Source organism: Eupeodes corollae, chromosome 1, assembly GCF_945859685.1.
Source record: "Eupeodes corollae chromosome 1, idEupCoro1.1, whole genome shotgun sequence".
Lineage (NCBI taxonomy): Eukaryota > Metazoa > Arthropoda > Insecta > Diptera > Syrphidae > Eupeodes > Eupeodes corollae.
The window spans coordinates 214,832,447-214,852,466 of record NC_079147.1 but is presented as its reverse complement, the minus strand read 5'-3'; the positions used below and the strand labels follow the sequence as shown (position 1 = coordinate 214,852,466).

The following is a 20,020-nucleotide window of genomic DNA, read 5'->3' as shown; positions in this document are numbered from 1 at the left end:
ATATGACCCGCAGAGACTTTAGTCAAAGAATTTACACAAAGTCAAAAACGAGGTGTTCCTCTTCTACCAAAACTAAAGAGGACTACGTAGTAAGACTGCTGACATTTTCTCAACTCCCAATCATTTCAACACGACGTACTCGTTTTGAAAGAAAATTGACTTAATCAAAGCTTTTCCAACACAGAAGTTCGAAGTTTACAGAAACGATCGTCATGTTGGTAATGCAAAGGATTTAGGTGGAGGTGTTCTCATAGCGGTAAAAAATACATATTTCTCTTCTTCTGTGTATTTTCCTTTTGAATTATCAATTAAACTGGTATGTGTAAAGATAATGGTACAGACTAAGACTATTTAAATTTTAAATGTTTATATTCTTCCAAAAAGTTTATAGCCTGTTTATATCGAACTCTCCTTAGCATTAGACTTTGTTATTTTACTTCAAGGTGATTTTAATTTACCACACATTGACTAGATTCCATCGGATGACGAATCTTGCCTCGAAGCCTCTTTCTCTTCTTCACAATTGGAACTATCTTGGTCTACAATCTATATCAGGAATTACTAATATTGATAAATATCACACCCTGTCTCCAAACAACTTCTTTGTTTATGTTGAATTCTTTAATGAATTTAATTCTCTTTTAATTTTTTAAACGCTTGTTATGTTATTGATATGGGCACCTCTTTGAAAAAGAATCCTAAAAAATTTTGGAAACTTGTAAACTTTAAGAAAAAATCAGATGGCTTTCCAGTTAACTTCACTTTCCAGAAACTTTCGTTAGATAAAACTGTTGATATTTCTAACGCTTTCGCAACAAATTTCCATGAGTCATTTGTTAATAGCCCTCAAGAAGTTGATGAAGTATATTTTCGCATAAGAAAAGCTTATGAAGTTGACTGTATATACACTGACTTTTCTAAAGCTTTTGACCAACTTAGCCACGGAATTATTTTATTTAAACTCAAAGCTCTTGGTTTTCAACCATTTTTCTTAGATTGGATCAAATCATACCTTGAAAACAGATCCTATGAGGTAAAATTTAGAAATTGTCATTCAGAACCTTTTGTTGCTCAATCTGGTGTTCCCCAGGGAAGACACCTTGGCCTTTTTTTTGTTCATCCTGTCTTTTGACCTTGTATCGTCAAGTACTCGTACAATTCTCTTTTTTGCTGACGGCATGCACATTTTTGGAATAATAAAGTCCACCCAAGATTGTATTCTTTTACAAGCCGACATTGATAGTTTCACATTTTGGTTTGACAAAAATAGTCTTGCCATCAACCCTTCAAAATGCCAGACGATAACTTTGACTAAAAAACGAATCGGCAGTGTATTTGATTATTGTATAACACAGCAAAAACTCTGTCGCGTCTTCACATTTAATGATTTAGGTGTTCATTTCTGTTCCAACTTACAATTTACACATAACATTAATTTTATTGTCAATAAGCCAAGTGCCATGCTTGGTTTTATAAAACACTGGGCAAAGGAGTTCAATTATCCCTATGTTACTCTTTCTTTGTACAATTGCCATGTTCGTCCTCATCTTGAATATGCATCGCAAGTATGGACTCATTATTACAAAATTTATAGAAAACGTATTGAAATCGATCCGGGAAAATTTTTGAGTCGATATTTGACGGTGTTGCCCTTTGATTAGAAATGAAAATTATATATTGATCGATCGGAAATCAACAAAGAATTTTTTTGAGAAAAAAAGCACATTTATTTTTCTCTAAAAATAAGTTTTGTTTTTGAATTTTCCGGGCGGAAATTTATTATCCTGAACAGCTGATGCTTTTATGCTCAAAAGTGAAACGAATCGTTCCACTGATTTTTGTTTCAATTTCAGTAAAAAAATGTCGGTGGATTTTTTCAATGACAGACACATTTTTAATGATTCTTATAAACGACCTGTCAAAAAAATTTTAATGTTTGTTTTCAAACGCGCCTTAGAGGATTTGTCAATTCCTCGCAAAAGGCAGTACTGTAAAAAAAAAATGTAGGTGGCACAGGCGACATTGTACCCAAGAGCTCTGGCGTAAGAGTCCTAAACACGATTGTGGTGTATGTATTTTGTAAGTTAGTTATCGGAAGGTTAAATATTACTATATATATTTGAATTGAATTAAAAACACTATATAAACATGTATACCTACTAAATGAATATAATGTCACGAATAAGATTATTTAAAAATTACCATCTTTCATTTTGAAAAAGTAAGATAATATAAATTTAATTTAATAACAATGATGCATAATTCTTACCTTTAACACACGCTGATTTCCAATTAAACAGTCGATCGTCTAGAATATTTTTGTTAAACTTAATTTTAACTTTAGAATCTATAAATTTCAAAAGATTTATGTATAAAGTGAAAATTTACTATTATTTTATCTTATTTTATACTTACCAAGAAAACTCCATTTATTAGAAGCGTGTTTTGACAAAAATGATAAATACCATAGTATAAATAAATACTTAAACCATCAATTTCAACCTGAAAAGAATAGAAATATTTGACTTTAAAAACAGTATCCAAATATGTCTATGTTATGTAGGTACATATTATGTGGAAGTAAAATTTGACCCTTTATCTAACAGTAGTTGCTGTTCGTTACAGTTCAATGCGCCCGACATGACAAAGACCATTTGCTAACCAAAAGAACCCATTATAAGCCTACCACATAACTAGGTAGATCTAAGTACTTTTGTATCGTAGTTTACGAGTTTATTTCAATTACAATTTTCCTAATCATCAATATTTAGAAGTTTTTGATGACCACCTCATCGATCATCATCAAAGCTCCCAAACCACAGCTTCAAACTATTTTTTCACATACCCAAACCAAACAAAAACGACAGCCCTGTATCTGCTGTGTGTATTCTCCATCGTGAAGACCTCATCAAGTCTCAATCCACAAACCACAGCTCAGCTCAATGGAATGAAAACAACTTTACACGGTTCAAACTTAATTCACTAATTCAGTCTTCCATAAAATTTCTTAAGGTGAGGTTGTGTGCAGCTGTTGAAGTGATTGTTGAAGAAAAAATAGAAAGACAAAATTATTAAAAAATTGCCCCCTCTCATTTTGGATTACAACTGACGTTGACGTGTTACAACTACAACCTATCATTACCTTAAAAATTAAAAAAAAAAAAAACGAAAGCTTCAATTTAATTTTCGTCTTATAAATAAATCAAACTCAGCTGCGGAATGTGACAATATCGTCGGGAAATCAATGAAAATAACTACATAACTACCTTCCTATAAACTAATCACACACTTATGACTCGTTTTGTTGTTCGAACTCTGCTGATGAGTATTATGGATGTTATTTGCCATCATACAGTTAATTTGTGGTTGACTTGGTACAACAACTTGCTTTTTTACTCGTCTTGCTCAAAGGTATTTCGCCACGATCACTTGAAGTTTATTTTATTTTAATTCGCAAAAAGTATCTACATATACCTTTGCCTATGATGTTTTTAAGTTGATGTTTTGTTTTTCTACAACTTTACCAATACAAAATTTGAAGTTTTATACCTACTAATCAAAAAAGAATCTGCAAGTCAATTAAGTTGTTAAGTGAATCTCTGACGTTAGTGCGCTGGGCTGCTGGTTAAAAACAAGAACAGCTGTAAGAGAAAAAAAACAAACGAAAATCGGGCCAATATATCTACCTGTCTAACCCCCCCCCTCCCCTCTTCACCCAACAAAAAAAAATTATTTTATTTTTAAATATATGTATGCACATATCCTGATCTGGCATATCAACTCTAGAAATTTATTGGGTAAAACTGGAATTGTCCTGCCTGATGTTGGTCTCTTATAAAAGCCTGTGATTCCACATTTGAATTGAATATTTTAGAAGAAAAAAACAACAACAAAAAAGAAAAGAAACCTGAGTACATACCAATAAGGCAATACTTGGCAGGTATTTGCACTGAGCACTGCACTAGGCTGGCGCTGCTGCTGGCTTGTTGCATATCATAGTTCATAGATATCCCCTACATTCCTCAGGGTTTAGGCGCTTACGCAATATCGGTTATCGTCTTTCGTCCGCCTCTTCATCGGTCGGTCGGTCGTGTCGTCATCGGCTAAGGGCGCATAGCCATAGCGCAAGCGTATACTTTGTCACCTCAATCGTGCCTACAATAGTTGAATTTTTGATGAGGATACACAAATAGAGGTATACGACTCGAGTTCGAGTACATTACATATACTCGTAGTTTTACCTACCTACATAAAATTAGGTAAGTAGCTATTGCCAAGTTCATGCCTCGATCGTGCAGCAACATTATTTACTACCTATAGCTCTATTATATCTATATAAATGTATTTACAACTTGCAAGATAAGCTTCTGTGCTCTGTGGCTGGCTGGCTGGCTTGCTGGCTAGCTGGCGAATTAAGCAAGAGTTCCTCAGTTCCACTTGATAGGAAAATACCTACGAAAGGTGTATAAATGGAAAAGAGAGGAAAAAGATGTACCTACGAGTAACTGCGACGACGCGACGAGTGCACGGAGAAGCTAATCGTAAAATGATCTCAAGCTCGGGTAAAAATAAGTTTATTATATTTATATGCATATATCCGGAAACTGCATTTTACAGCTTTAACCCCTCTTGCACTCTCGCACTCTCTTTCGCGGTCTCTCGCCTCAACTGCAGAACTGCAGCCTGATGATGGTGCATTGGGTGGCATAAAAAAATATTATTACTTGGAAATAAGCAAAAATAAAAAGAAAGAAAATAATACACAACGGTGCATTTTCGATGAAGTTAATTCTAAGTAGGTTGGTATACGATTGCCTTTTTCGGGATTGGATAATTTCAACGTTTAAGAAAGAAGAAATCGACTAAAACCGACTTGAAAACCGTTGGTTTTACATGGAATTCAATGGTGGAGGGTGTTTTTTTTAGAGATGAAGAACTTTGAAACAGAGATGATTTTTTTTTTTAATTGACATAAAATTTACTTTAGTCGAAAGATCAATTTCTGGCGTTATAATTTAAGTGTGATTTTTGGCACATGGCCGCAATGTCCGAACGGTCCAATTTTCGATGATGGCCAATAACGCGACGAATGTTGTCCTCCAAGTAGTCAATCGTTTCTGGCTAGGAGCGTCTTCACATATCCCCACAAAAACATAATCAATAGTCACGATCTTTAAGGCCGATTCATAAGAAATGAGCGGTTACTAAACTTTTCTTTTAATAAATCATTTGTGTTTGGAGCAGTTTGACATGTTGCGCTGTCTTTTTAAAACAGTTCCTGCACATCATGGTTGTTCAATATATGAATGAAATAGTCCATAATTATGCTTTATAGAGCGATCCCTATCGACTGTAATGACCAGCGTGATTTTTAAAGAAGCATGGACTAATTATTCCACCAACACTAAGCAATAAAATTTCGTGGATGTAGTATGTCAGGATTATCATCACTTTAAATATGGCAGCTTTATTTATTGGTGTATCTATTCAACCAAAAGTAATTTTGTTCAGAACCATGATTTTCAACATAAATTTGCACAATTTTAAATCGTTATTAAGGCGTCAGTGTACTCAATGTCAAACTAAACTAAGCACAAACCACTTGACAGCTAAAAAAATGGCCGCCAGTTAAAACTAATATTGCCAACCTAAAAAACACCTGTTATAACTTCAGTGACAGTAGATGTGAAAATTGACAGATGTCATCTGTTACTCAATGAAATAACCAAAATTTAAACTTAGCAACTAGTTAGTATTTCAAGTGTCATAAATTTCAAATGTATAAGTTTACTTCATAAACATCTATTTAAAGTAGAAAGTACAAAAGCTACCAAAAAGATTATTGTCTACAAAAAATTCCTCAGGCAAGCTACAAGTCCATTACGATTTGTATTTTGTATTGTAAAGAAATATTACTTATTACAAACTGACAAGGAACCCTTTTATAAAAATGTTGTGCAGAAAATAAATAAATCATATAGTAATAAAGTTCAGCTTTCTGTTGAATGAAACAAACATCAACTGTCATCTTGAAAGAAGTGGACTTGACTTTATAGTTACGGAGATTTTTCTTGGCTAACTTTCCAGTCAATTATCCATTAAAGTTGCCTTGATTGGAAGATAATTTTTGGCAGCAGCCAATCAGATATTTGAAACTTGCCTTACTTTCAAGTGTCTTAAGTCGTCTAATCTTGCCCACTATGTTGCTAATTTATTTTCATTGCATGTATTCATATAAGAGGATTTGACTGTTTTATATTTTTTTGGTACACAAATAGATACAAAATTATTTAATTAATAATGATTAATTATTCTTTATATACGCTCAGTATTATTTTTTCAAAAAGTAATTATTCATTGCGTGCCTACTTCAGAGCAGACCTCTTAACAAATTCTTAACAAATGCAAAATTTTAAATACATTTTTAATAATATAAAACCTCAACAACAGATATTATCGAAATACATTTAAACATTGTATATGTCAACGATCATTGATGACAAGGTGGTATTTCCCAATAAATCTTAAGGTGAAAAAACCCCGAAGCCGAACACAGATGGCATTAGATCACTGATCTAAATTAATTGCCAGCTTACTTTGAAGTCTTCAGTAAAATAAGTTCAAACGAAGCCAAAGGAATCTAATGGAATTGAAAGTTTTGAAGCGTTAAATAATAATAATTTATCAATCACTATTTGATTAAAAAACACATCAATAGAGTAAAATAGAAAAAAATCAATAAAAAGACTTGAAATATTAAATGCACATTTGTAAATACAAAACTTTGATCTTTAATTAAATTTGACACATAAGATAAATTTCAATATTCAACGGAAATATTTTTTCAAACTTATATTTTTTTTATTTGACAAAACGCTCCAAAACAAGTGATTTTAAAAATTGTATAAGAATCTTTTTGTTTTTAGTACAATTGATGACGTTTAAAAACAACCAACCAAAATTTCAATTCTTTAACATAATTGGCCTTATGAAAACATTAAAAAGTTTGTCCGACTTAATAAGCAAAGCGAATATAATCATTAAAATCACATTGACTTAATAGGCATTCTTTTATGATTTAGGGGGTAGATATACAAACATAGGTTATTATGTACGTGATGTACACAATGTTTTTATATGAATTTCTTCTTCTCTAGCTTTCAACTTTTCTTATTCTTTCATAATAATAGTTCAATGTTAAATTATTTTTCAATGGTATATTTACTGTGGCTACATCGTAAATTCTATATACAGTCATATGTATGTATGTACATTAGACTGATCCAAATAAATCCCGAAATTTCTACGATTTTTAATGCAACTATAGATTTTTTGTTAGAGAATATATTATTGAAATAATATTTTATATTCATCTATAATTTTTTTCAATTTTGTATATAAACATAGATAGACGTTAAAGTGTTAAATTTCGTAATGAGTGTTCAAGTTAATTGTTGTGAATTCTGGTGTCCCACAGGGTAGTCCGCTTGGTCCTATTCTATTTGTTTTATTTAAAAATGACTTGGTTTCGATCATACAAAATTAGTCTGTCCTAATATATGCTGATGACATTAAAAATTAAAATAAAAATTAACTCTACATCTGACTGTCTTCTCTTGCAAGATAATCTTGCAATAATAATCGTCTTGTTTTAAATGTTGACAAATGTAAAACGATGAGTTTTACACGTAAAAAAATTCCAATCGTTTTTAGTTATGTACTCCTATATGTTTGATTCTTGTCCTTTAAGCTGATTCTAAACTAACATTTAATGAACATATTAACTTCATAGTTAAAAAAGCAAATAGAATTCTGGGTTTTATTAAGAGATTTGGTCCTGATTTCCTTGAGACATATGCTTTAAAATTAATTTTTGTTTCATTTGTGAGACCAGTCCTAGAATATGCCTGTACAGTATGGTCACCTTACTACGTCAGGCTTTACACGTCACATGACTCGAAGCCATTCAAAAAATATTTTTGTGGTTTCATAATATTCAAACATTACCGCCTTATTCACAAAGACTTTCTCTCATAAATCTTCCTTCTTTTACAAATCATAGGATGTACTTGCAGTTTAGTTTTATTGTTGGAATAATAAACGGACAAATTTGATCAAAATCAGTTCTTGGTAGTTTAAACTTTAGTTTTAGTCATTCAAGTATACGACTTCAGAAACCATTGAATACTAATTTTAGCAGATCATTGTGTACACAGCTTCAATTATTTGAAATCTATAATAAACTTCACTCTTGCAATTTAATATTTTTCAACAGTCAAGTTTAAGTTTTTAGATTTTAAGTATATATTATATTAATAAGAATTGTTAACGTTAGTATTTAACGAATTAAATAATAAACATAAGCATACAAACACATATTGTAAGTTGCTAGGCCCTGGTTCACAATGGACTGTTGCGCTCAATTTATTTTTATTTATTTTTATACAAACATATTGTAGGAATCTTTTGACACTTTAGTATTTTTGGTCTCAGAATTTAAGAAATCGACAAATTTAAATGATAATTGCAACATCTTCTTAAATAAATAATTGTAATGGTCTTGAGAATAGACCTTAGAATTTTGTCAAACATGAGTGCACTCCTTTCCTTGGGTTGTATTCAAACTCATAGCTGATTCAACATTAACACTTAACAATATCTTGTCTATTATTAGATTTCAAAACTTTTTTTTTGTATGTGAAACAATGAATTTTCCGTCAAATTCAATTCAATTTTCTGTCAATTATTTCGAGTTTTGTACGAAAATCTAGTTACAATAAAAATGAAAGAAATTTTAAATTTTTTGAATCAGTCTTATGTAAATCAGAACAAAGACATTTGGAGGGAAATTAAGTTTGCTGACTTCTGATTTAAACAAATAGATATAGAGGCGACTTTTTGGATATGTCCATATGTACATACATATGTACAAACAATGTGCATTATATACAAAGAGTGTATTTAATTTTTACTAAAGAACTATTCCTTAAGAAGGTTCTATTAAAGCGAGTAAGGTGATCATTTGTGCATAAATGACCGGCATGGTTACCCACTTCGTATACCAAAAAATTTGTGGATCTATGACAGACGAAAATTGAAGGGATGACGTCATTTCAAGCCATAACTAATATTTATATTCCAAAACAATTATAAACAAATTAAAATAATGACTATTTGAATTGGTTGAAGACTCTTAAATCAATTTTGGAAGTTTGTCTCAAGTGTAGAAGTACAAATATACTTCAAACTAAAATTGTTAAACCTGCTCGTACTTTTCTTTAATAAAACATAAAAAATGTGGTTTATCCTAATGATTGTATTTATTACATTAATTATTTTAAACATTTTAAATGACTGCGTTTTCAAATGCATTTTCCCAATTGACGAGGCATTACATTTTGAATTCAAGACACTAGCTAGGGAAATATTTATTACACCTCAACGAATTTCAATACGACAATTATCGTGCTTCTTTAAAAACTAAAATTTTGTAGCACTTTCTTATACCCGAAATATCCAAGTCTTTTTTTCCGGCGTTTTGAGCTCTTTTAAGAAAGGGATTAAAGTAATAACTTACAATTTGACTTTATACAAAATTTAGTCTTGGTAACAAGTTTTAAAAATATCATGCAAGTAGGTTCTAAAAATCGATTAAAATTAAATCGAGATCTAAATTGAAAATCTAGTGAAATTTTGTTCAGAGTTACATCTTTCGAACGATATTGTAACTTCGAATACTTTTCGAAATCACTTAGAGTGTATATGTATCGCATCAGCCAATAAACAATTTTGTTCATTGTCATAATTTTTACTATTTCTTGTGTATTTGTTTATTCTGTAAAGTAAACTTAAAATATTAGTGTTTGTTTCTTTGTTATACATTAAAACAAGCTGCAGATTAACGTTTCTATGCGGAAGACAGTTATAAAATATCGTTTAAAAAAGGTGGGATCACAATCGAAAGATTGTATTGAAAGTTTTTAAAGAATAATATATAATAATATGTATGTGTTTAATATTTTGAAAGCAATTGTATCAAAAATAAATGTGTCATACTAAAATAGATTTTATCAAGTAATCCCGTTATTTAAGTTTAAAAATCTTATTTCAAAATTGAAGTCGAACCTTTTTTATAGTTTTCGTGTAATCAGCCCTAACATGAATTCCATCGTTATGGTAAACTTTTACGAATCCCAAAAAAAAAACGTACCAAACATTTACTTACTAACTTGAGGTGGAGCTTCAGTTCGGGCGGACCAGCCAGCTCGGTCCCTAGCTAGCTGTCTCCAGTTTCGCACGCCAAGTAAGTTGAGGCCTTCACCCACCTGCGTGCGCCACCTAAGTCGCGGTATGCCTCTACTGCGCCTTCCCTCGGGGTTGGATTCGAAGACCTTCCGGACTAGATCGTTGACCCAGCCATCTAAGTCTTTGGACTTCAATTCTGTTAACCAGATCAGTGTTGCTGTACAGCCCGTACAGTTCGTTGTTATATCTTCTCCTTCTCTATGCAGACGGGACCAAAAATCACCCGAAGAATTTTTCTCACGAAGCATCCTAAGACGCTCTCATCTTTTTTTGACAGAGTCCAGTCCTCAGCGCCATAAATAAAAACTGGGATGATGAGTGTCTTATAGATGCTCGAGAGAGGACTTTACTGCTCAATTGCCTTCTAAGTCCAAAGAAGCAGCGATTTGCAAGAGTTATTTTTCGATTGATTTCAGCGCTAATGTGTCGTTGCCTGACTTTAAAGCGGTGCCTAGGTAGACAAAGTCCTCAACTACCTCAAAGTTATAGAAGTCGTTCGTTGTTGACCAACGAACGGCTTCAGATGTTTCCATAATACGGAAGAAAGAAGACTGATGCCTCCGTAATTGGCGTAATAAAGAGCGTCTCCTTTCTCTCCTTACAAAATATGTTCGTATTAAAAAATCTCAAACAATTTTGCATAAGGCACGGTGCGATGCGTTTTTTTGGGATTCGAAAAAGTTTAGTTAAAAAATAATCATAACCAGAAGTTTTTCTTAACATAATTGTTAACAAAATTCTGGTAAGACACTTTTGACCGCAAGCGTGCGACTTGGTTCCCATTTTTTATCACAATTGCATTTTTTGCACAAACAAGTCACAGGGCTTCGGCAGCATCTTAAACTGTCTTTTGTGTATAGATCTCAATAAGATCAGTGTTCCTTGGTTTTCTAATATAAATTGTTTCATCACAACTAAACAAATACCTAAGCTTAAGAAACATGTACATCCAAATTACGCGCTGAAAGTTTTATGATCAGATGTTGGATAACTTTTCTTTACCCCTGCTTATAAATTGTGAGTCTTAAAAGGCTCATTCATTAGATTGAAGTTTTGAATTCAAACGCTTTATTCAATTTTTGCTTGAAATAAAATTATTAAGATTTTGATATTTTTCTTTTTTGTAACATTGTACGCACACTGAAGTGGATATGAATACCCTAATAATGATTATACACAGTGCGAGCCATTTGGAAGGGAGGATAGGAGTTTAAAGGAGATACCGATGCACATTAGTTTTGAATATTGAGTCTGGTAAAGCATTCCACATTCGTGTAGTGCGACCTAAATTAGTATCCCTGTACTTTACAGTACGACCGAAATTGGGCTCAAGGGTAAACTGATGGGCATTACTTTGTGCAAATGCCAAAGAATTGTAAACGAATATAATCGGTCCCAAATGTTTGTTTACTAAAAGAATGTTCAACGCTCCTCCAGGCTCGAAGACACTCCGACACTCCTATTTTTACGTAGTTGTTTTAAATCCCACAATCGTCAGGCGTTAAAATAAAATCAATCAGCAACTTTGAGAAATTATTAGCATCGGTTTTAAACATTTTTTGTTTACTTTGTGGCAAATGTATATTTACAAAATAAATAAATTAAACTATTATCATAACACTTTTATAAAATAATTCAACAAGTATAAATTGTACAAACATCATTTTAAACTTTAAAGCTTATTTTTCATTGCTCGATATGCCCAAGAGCTACATTCATATGCACTTGAATATAAAATATGTACATTTTTTTGAATGAAAGAACAAATATTCTCGTGTTAATTTCTCATCATCATCTTTATAATGCACATCCACAATGCATACCAAACTATAAGCTCGTTTTATTGTGTGAAAAACACTCTTTAATTATAGGTAATCTAAAAAATACATAATTTGCATTACGAACAAAATAAAAAGAATTTACAAAATTTTGCAATAACAAATATATGAAATATTTTTGTAAGGGTGCAAACACTATGAAAACTCAATTCACAATTTAAAAAAAAAAATAACTTACTCTCAAAACTTGAAAGAAGCTTTAGACTTTTTAAAATTCATCATCGGATGGATGCTCAGGTGTATCTTTCCCCATTCGAATATTTCTATCGCGATTAACTTTTTCAGATAAATTACGTATTTGAATTGAGATTCATATGAGTGAATTTATAATAATAACAATAAATTAAAATTAATTAAAATAAAAAAAAAACTACTTAAGGTAACAATGAGTAACACACTTGAGAGTAAACAAATTCTTGATCATCACATTAAAGCAATGATCAGAATTATAGAATTATTCAGAACGAACATGAGGCAAACAAAATAAAATTATGAAACTTGAACAAGTTGAAGATTTACAATTTTTTGTAGCTTTGTTAAGAACTTGAAAAGAAAGGACAGATTATTTTTGTTTTTTTAATTAGCATAAATACTCGTATAAGAAGTTTTTATTTTCGTAATAAAAATTCGATATACCACTGAAACAAATCAGCTAAGTCGAAGTGGTTTTAATTGGGTATTTTATTTGTTTAAATTAACAACAAAATAAACAACAAACGAAAGATTTTGCAAGATTTTCAAAAAACAAAATCAAAAAATTGAAGAAACCCATTGAATTGAGTTCTTATTTGCAAATGCATACATTACATACATCATTTGATAAAAGTAAATAGTGTTCTTGCGGGAGGTCATTTCGCTTGCAAAATTTAAATTGAGGTGCCACTTGACTTGACGCATCTCGTCATCGGTAAACATTTATGTTCAATTAACCTTAACAAAAATTATACCTACGTATGTTTTATATACAATGATTTTAAAATGATGAAAGATTCATTTTTAGTAGAAGTGTTATGGGAGTTCAAAGGTTTCAAACACTTATTTTAATTGACTATCTTGATGCGAACGGGTAAATATAGAGAGACAAAAGTGCATATTACGAAGTTTGTGTGTTCATATTATCTTAGTTTGCAAATAATTTGAGTAATATCATTACAATTTATTTTAAACCTTAGTCAACTATTTGAACTTGAAGCTTCATATACATAGATAGATTATAAATGAATGAAAAAAACGCGTAGGTTTTGGAATAGCAATAAAAATAAAATTTACATTCATAATATTGGGATTCTTGGGACAATTTAAAAAATAAATAAAAAACATAAAAACAAATAACTGTATGAGTCAAATTTAAAGAATTCCCAGAGTTTGGAAGCTCTATTTTGTATGATAACAGAATAAAAAAGTCTTTTAAAACAAATTATTGTTGCAACATTTTCTTTTCTCTTTCCAACATATGAAAATATACTACTGTAAATAATAAATTTAAGATTGGTATCAATTAAGATGCATAAACATGTTGTTAAAAAAATTAAAACAAAATTTTAAAAAACACTAAAAGCAACACCAAAATATTCATGCATAATGCATACATATATGAATCTTAGATTTCCATTAATTTGCAATAATATTATCTTTTATTTACCAAGATATCAATATCTCCATCCATAATTAAATCGTCGAACGCTTTTATTTTTGAACTTGCGATTGATAGCTGTAAAAGGGAAAAGTAATGCATTTGTAAAAAAATAGAGATTTACTTTTTAGTTGTCAAAAAATCTGCACTATCGAGGTACCTATCGAAGCGGAATTTTCTCAGCAATCAGCCATCCTCGGAAACTCAATTTCGCTTCGAGGTAGCTTTTTTAGTGAGAAATTTTACAAAAAATCGATGGGTAAAAATTTCAGACTGTAATGTTCAAGTTTCGCAATATATCGAAAATGCGATGTATTTTTATTAATTTTTATAAAATTAGCACCGTTTACGTTTTAAGCTAATACAATTCGGTGAAAGACTGCAAGTTATTGTTTATAAAAAGTATTTTATTAAATTTTTTTGCGCTAACGTTTTTAAGAAATGTAAAAAATGCATCGGTTTTTAAGCACCGTAAAAAGTCCCCTCCTTCCATTTGATATGTCAAAAAAAGAATACATTAAAACCTTATTTAATTTATTTTGTTTTACATGAAGTATTCTTTAATCACAATGGAAAGGAAAACATAAAAGATCACGAACATACTTATGTTTATCCACCATAACATCTCTTTTTTTTGGTGGGCCCCAATGAATTCAGCTGATTGGTAAGATCTTATTCTCAATTGTCATGAGTCTGTTTTTTTTGTCAGTAAAAAACAAAAAGTCTAATACAAATGACAAAAGTTAACATAAATAAAGTTTATTTTTGATTGCTTAACTTTAATATTAACTATTTCCTTAAAAAGAAAGCACTTTCCTTAACAAGAACCTGTCGGAGGGCTTTAGAGAAATTTTCGTTTTAAACTACGAGTGTGGGTCAAAAAGTTCGCGGAATGGAAGGGAAGGGGGATGAAATAGCACAATTTTATTCTTAATTTCCAATATACTCTCCCTAAAGCCTATCAGACCTATTCTGCTATTCACGTGGATCGTTTATTCGATTCATCCATTCGATTCCCTTTCACACTGCCTTTGCATTCTGCTATCCATCGGGTGAACTACATTATCCCAAACCAATTTGACATTCAAATAAACAGCTGTGCATGTAAAAATCTTGGGAATGTTAGATAAATCGTTTTGATTAATTAAAAAATTGAGTTTAATCAATCCACCTAAACAGAATATTTGACTTTGTATTCCAATTGTTGCAGAGGAATTAGAGAATCCTCAAAAAGAGAGCTTGGAGAAATATTAAAAAGTGTCTTCCTCCCTATAAAAATGTTAATATTCTTTTATTTATAAAAAAAAAATTCTAAACTTAGCAATAAATTAATTTTCACTTACATTTTGCTTACAAAAATTAACAAACCAGACATCAAATGAAAAATCCGCTGTATTTTATATGCGGATCTGAGTTCTATAGAATTAATTTTTTCACGTGAATAGAAGAATATCGCGCAGTATTACCGACGTTACCGACATACACAAATTCACTTCGAATGAATAGCAGAATAAAGATTAGTGAAAATTCAAGTAAAAATTCCCCCGATGAATAGCAAAATAGGCCTGTAATACACTTTTCACATCAAAAAACTTATTTGTCAAGTCCTTCAAAATAGGCAGAAATTTTCGACTTCACCCGTTCAACATCGGTCAATCAGAAGGGGCAAAATCTGGGTTACAGGAGTGGTGATTCAATAAACTGAACCTTCATTTCTCCAAGGCAGTCATCGCAAAGAAGTCATCATCTATGATGGCTTCTTTCAAATTATGTAGGGTAAGGGTATATTGTCACCCTTTTCCCTGTACTCTATAAACAAAATTCCCTGCGAATCCCAAAAGACCGTAGCCATGATTTTTCAGTCGATTGTGAGACCTTGAACTTTTTAGGGGGTGCTTCGCCTCTTTTGCGCCACTACTGCATCCACTCCAGTTTTGACTCAGGCTCAAAATGATAAACCCAACTTTCATTCCTAGTAACAATTTGAACAATCAAATCTTCTCTTTTTCCATTAGAGTGACTCAAAAGCTCATTTGAAGACTTTACTCGCTGTCGCTTCTGAACAGCTGAAAGCATTCTCAGCACCCACCTTGCACTAACCTTAGACATGCCAAGATGATCATGGACAATATTTAAAATGGGGGTAGGTGATACTTTAATCAATTCTGCAAGTTATTTCTTCTAAGTCGAGAATCTTCCAGAACAAGTTTCTCGATTTTTCCAACGGTGTCTAAGGAAGTTGCCTCCGCCGGTCGGTCCAAGCAGGGAACTTCTTCTATGAACTTTCTACTCTGTTTAAAAAGACTATGCCACTTGTAAATCATTGTTTTCCCAGGACAAGAGTCCAAAATAATCTGAGCCGATTTGCATTGAAAAGAACTTTATCATCTCAACTCAATTTTGTCCATTATTATTTTTTTCTTTTGGATTGGCTTACTCACTTAGTAAAAGCTCAAACACAAGTCAACTGATTTGAACCAAACTCAGCATAAATGTCCCTAATAAATGTCCAAACAACATGAGGTACAAACATTTCAAACACGGCTGCTCCAACTATTCCATTCCTCGAACTTTTTGAGCCACTATCGTTTATTCAAAAATAGAATTCTTACAAATGCTCAATCACAAAGCACCGCATACCAAGATCAACTGATCGGAGAACTTACTTGAGGCAAATTGTCTCCGATTTTCCAAAAATGTTCCGCTCCGATAAGTTTACCTCAATACGACCGGGTAATCTTCATTTGTATGATTCAATCCTTATTTGTTGTGTGATGAAAACGGATCTAATGGTTTCTGTTGTTCCATAAAACCATTTGACTCAAAAAAAGTGGTTTTTAATTTGTTCTATTCTTAAAAGGTTGCAGTCCCATATCTTTCTTTTCTGTTCTTACTGGGACTAAAATTGTACTTTTCCAATAGGTTTTGGCCGCCTCAATTCAAATATGACTTCAAAACTAATGTATTACGATGAGTTTTCGAAAAACATACATATTACTTTTTAAAATTCGAAAAACCAAGTACATGATACACTGCCGGTCATAAGATTAGAAGCATGCATTTTTGAAAAGTAAAATAGATATTTCTCCCGTTACATATTGAATTAGAAAAGAAAAACTATGGTAAATGAGGGACTATTTTGTTGACAACAAAATATAAAGGTGGAAGGTTATTTATCCCGACTAAAAATTTAACCAAGATGGGCCAGATGGTTATAATTATTATTTTCATCACCTGAGGAAAGAGTAGGCGTTATCATCTAAGGCTCAATTTCATTGTATGGCGCTATAGACGTGGTAGCCCCGAATACCAAATGACTAGGACAACATACAAAGCCTTCCTGAGATCAGTATTCCCCAATATTATCGAGCTTTTTGGACCAATTCCATGATTCTTCAGCTGAAAACGCTCCCATACATACAGCCCGAGAGGTAAAAGCCCTAATTGCAAACCACGTAAGGTACATGAGGGAAGAAAGCAATACGATGACAAGGAAGCGATTTCTCTGGTCTACTTGGAATCTCTTTATTAATCCTTAAAAGATCGAATTTTTGAAGTTATTTTGAAGGCTGATGGTATCACACATTATAAAAATCCTAATAAAAGCTAAAAAAAACACAACAAAATATAAACACTTGCATTTTATTTCCATTGATTTGATGTGCTTCTAATCTTATGACCCGATTTATTTTCGCATATTTTTGACTCAATTATCAATTTTCCATGAAAGTTTCGTTTGCTTAATCTCTCCTTTACTTAAATTTTATATTTTGTTGTTATCAAAATAGTCCCATATTTATAATATTTTTTTTTTTAATCCATCATGTAACGGGAGAAATGACGATTTTACTTCTCGAAAATGCCTGCTGCTAACCTTATGACCGGCAGTGTATGTTGAAAACGGGTATTTTTTAAAACTTTAACAAAAAGTTAAAATTAAAGTTTAGATTCGAAATCAACATCAAATATAAAGCAAAAAAAGCATTTTTCAACACAATGAAAATATTTAATTCAAGATTTGCTCAAAACTTTATATAGAGTGCAGGAAATTTGTGTGAATTTCCAAAAACTAAGTAAGATACTGAAATGATTTAAATTGTACCTAGAAGTGAAAGGTTTTTACTTTGCAAAATCATCATACAATTTATTGTTAAGATATATTTTGTGTTTAAACTTGACCTTTAAAATATCGCTTTTCATTGCTTTTAACATTTTCAACTTCCCATAGAAGGTTATTGTAATGGGTCCAATTTGTCAAATTGAAAATTTTGACAGTTCTCGACGTTTCAAGGTCTTTAGAGTCCAAATACAAGATTTTTAGAAAGATGTCTGTGCGTGTGTATTTACGTACGTTCGCGACGTTATTTTCGTCGTCCATAGCTCAAGAACCAGAAGAGATATCGATTTCAAATAAATTTTGTTATACAGATAATAAGGCAGAAAGATGCAGAAAGGGCTCTCTAGAAAATTGCGTGGGTGTTTTTTTTACCATAGCAGTTTGAAAAAAGGTGAAAATTTTGGTTAACCCTAAATATCTTACGAACCAAAAACGCTAAAGACTTGAATTAAATTTTATATAATATATTGTAACGTGATATCAAAGAAGTATATTTTTTGAAAAAAAATCCATTTAACGGTTTTTTTATAAATAAAAAAAACTGAAAAAAAATTTTGTCACCTCCAAAATTTTACGACAAAAATATGATTTCATCTCCAAAACAATTTTGTGCAACGAAGAATAATGTTTTTGACGTCTGATAAAATTTTGAGAAAAATCGAATTGACAGTTTTTTTATAAAAAATAAAAACCTAAAAAAAAACATTATTCAAACTTGGTAAAAATTGAATCTCGATTCAAATATCTTTTCAGAAACTTGAAATTTAGGCTTCAAACTTATTTTATATTATAAGAAATATTGTTTCCAACATTCTGAAAAATGTTAAGAAAAATCGAATTGACAGTTTTTGTACAAAAATTAAAAACCTAAAAACTTTAACAAAAATTAATAAAAGTTGGTAAAAAATTATTTTCGACTCAAATATCTTTTCAAAAATTTTAGATAATAGCTTCTAACTAATTTTTACTTATAAGAAATATTGTTTTCAACATTAGGACACATTTTGAGAAAAATCGAATTGACAGTTTCTTTACAAAAAATAAAAACCTAAAAAAAATGTATAAAAGTTGGTAAAAATTGATTTTCGACTCAAATATCTCTTCAAAAATTGTAGAAATTGGCTTTAAACTACTTTTATATTTCAAAAAAATATTGTTGTTAACATGCAGTAAAATTTTGAAACAAATCTAATTGACAGTTTTTGTACAAAAAACTAAAAACCTAAAAAAATTAACAGAAGTTGGTAAAAATAGATTTTTGACTCAAATATCTTTTCAAAAATTTGAAATATTGGCTTCAAACTAATTTTATCTTATAAGAAATATTGTTTTCAACATTCGATACAGTTAAAAAATAAAACTTTAATAAAAAACAATACTAAAACTTGGTAACAATTTACTTTCGACTCAAATAGCTTTTCAAAAATTAAAAATATTGGCTTCAAACTTATTTTATTACACAGAAAATATTGTTTTCGACAGTCCATTTTTTCATAAAAAATAAAATCTACAAAAAATAGTACGCAAATTTCTTAAAAATTGATACGAGTACATATAGACAAACTTTTAAGCAAGACAAATCGACAGACGGGATGGGAAGTTATCAGTGTGGGTCGCATCCCAGCCTCTTATTAAAGTATCATACATCTAAATGCTTATGCGATAGAAAACTTTAAAGGCGAGATTTAAATTTAGAACATCTTAGTCCTTTCTAAAAGTATTGTCTGTTTGTGGGATGGAAAATAACGTGACAAGTTTTATTTTTTATTCCAAACCAATTTTAACCTTGAACTGAAAAAACTATAACGTGAAAAACAATTAATTATTTTTCCTTAACTTTTGTGTTTGACATCATTTTTTTTTTTTGAGTTTTTTCGTTTACATACAGAAAAATAACATTAAGAACAATAAAATATAAGTTACTTGATTGCCTTTAAGACTTTAACAAAACCAATTTAAATTGAATTAAATTCTAACAATAGCAATATTGTCCCTCGCACTAATTGAGTTACAATCTTTTTTTTTACAAAAAACCATAAAACTTTATGAGAACTTAAATTATTCCTTCATTTTTCATCATACCCGTTTTAGATACAAAATGACAAAATAGCACTTTGTCAGTTCAAA

General features: G+C 31.0%; 1 protein-coding gene across 2 annotated transcripts in view; it reads left to right on the top strand.

Moving 5' to 3' along the window:
* The first annotated feature begins 2,987 nt into the window (after positions 1-2,987).
* The window catches only part of LOC129953769 (uncharacterized), a 28,339-nt gene continuing 11,306 nt past the window's right edge, over positions 2,988-20,020 (top strand). The window contains exon 1 of one of the 2 annotated variants that reach the window (XM_056067220.1): positions 2,988-3,411. The gene's annotated coding sequence lies outside the window, so the exon portion shown is untranslated. Of the gene's footprint in view, positions 3,412-3,762; positions 4,260-20,020 lie in introns of those variants that run through there. The other variant, XM_056067222.1, reaches the window with a different exon arrangement.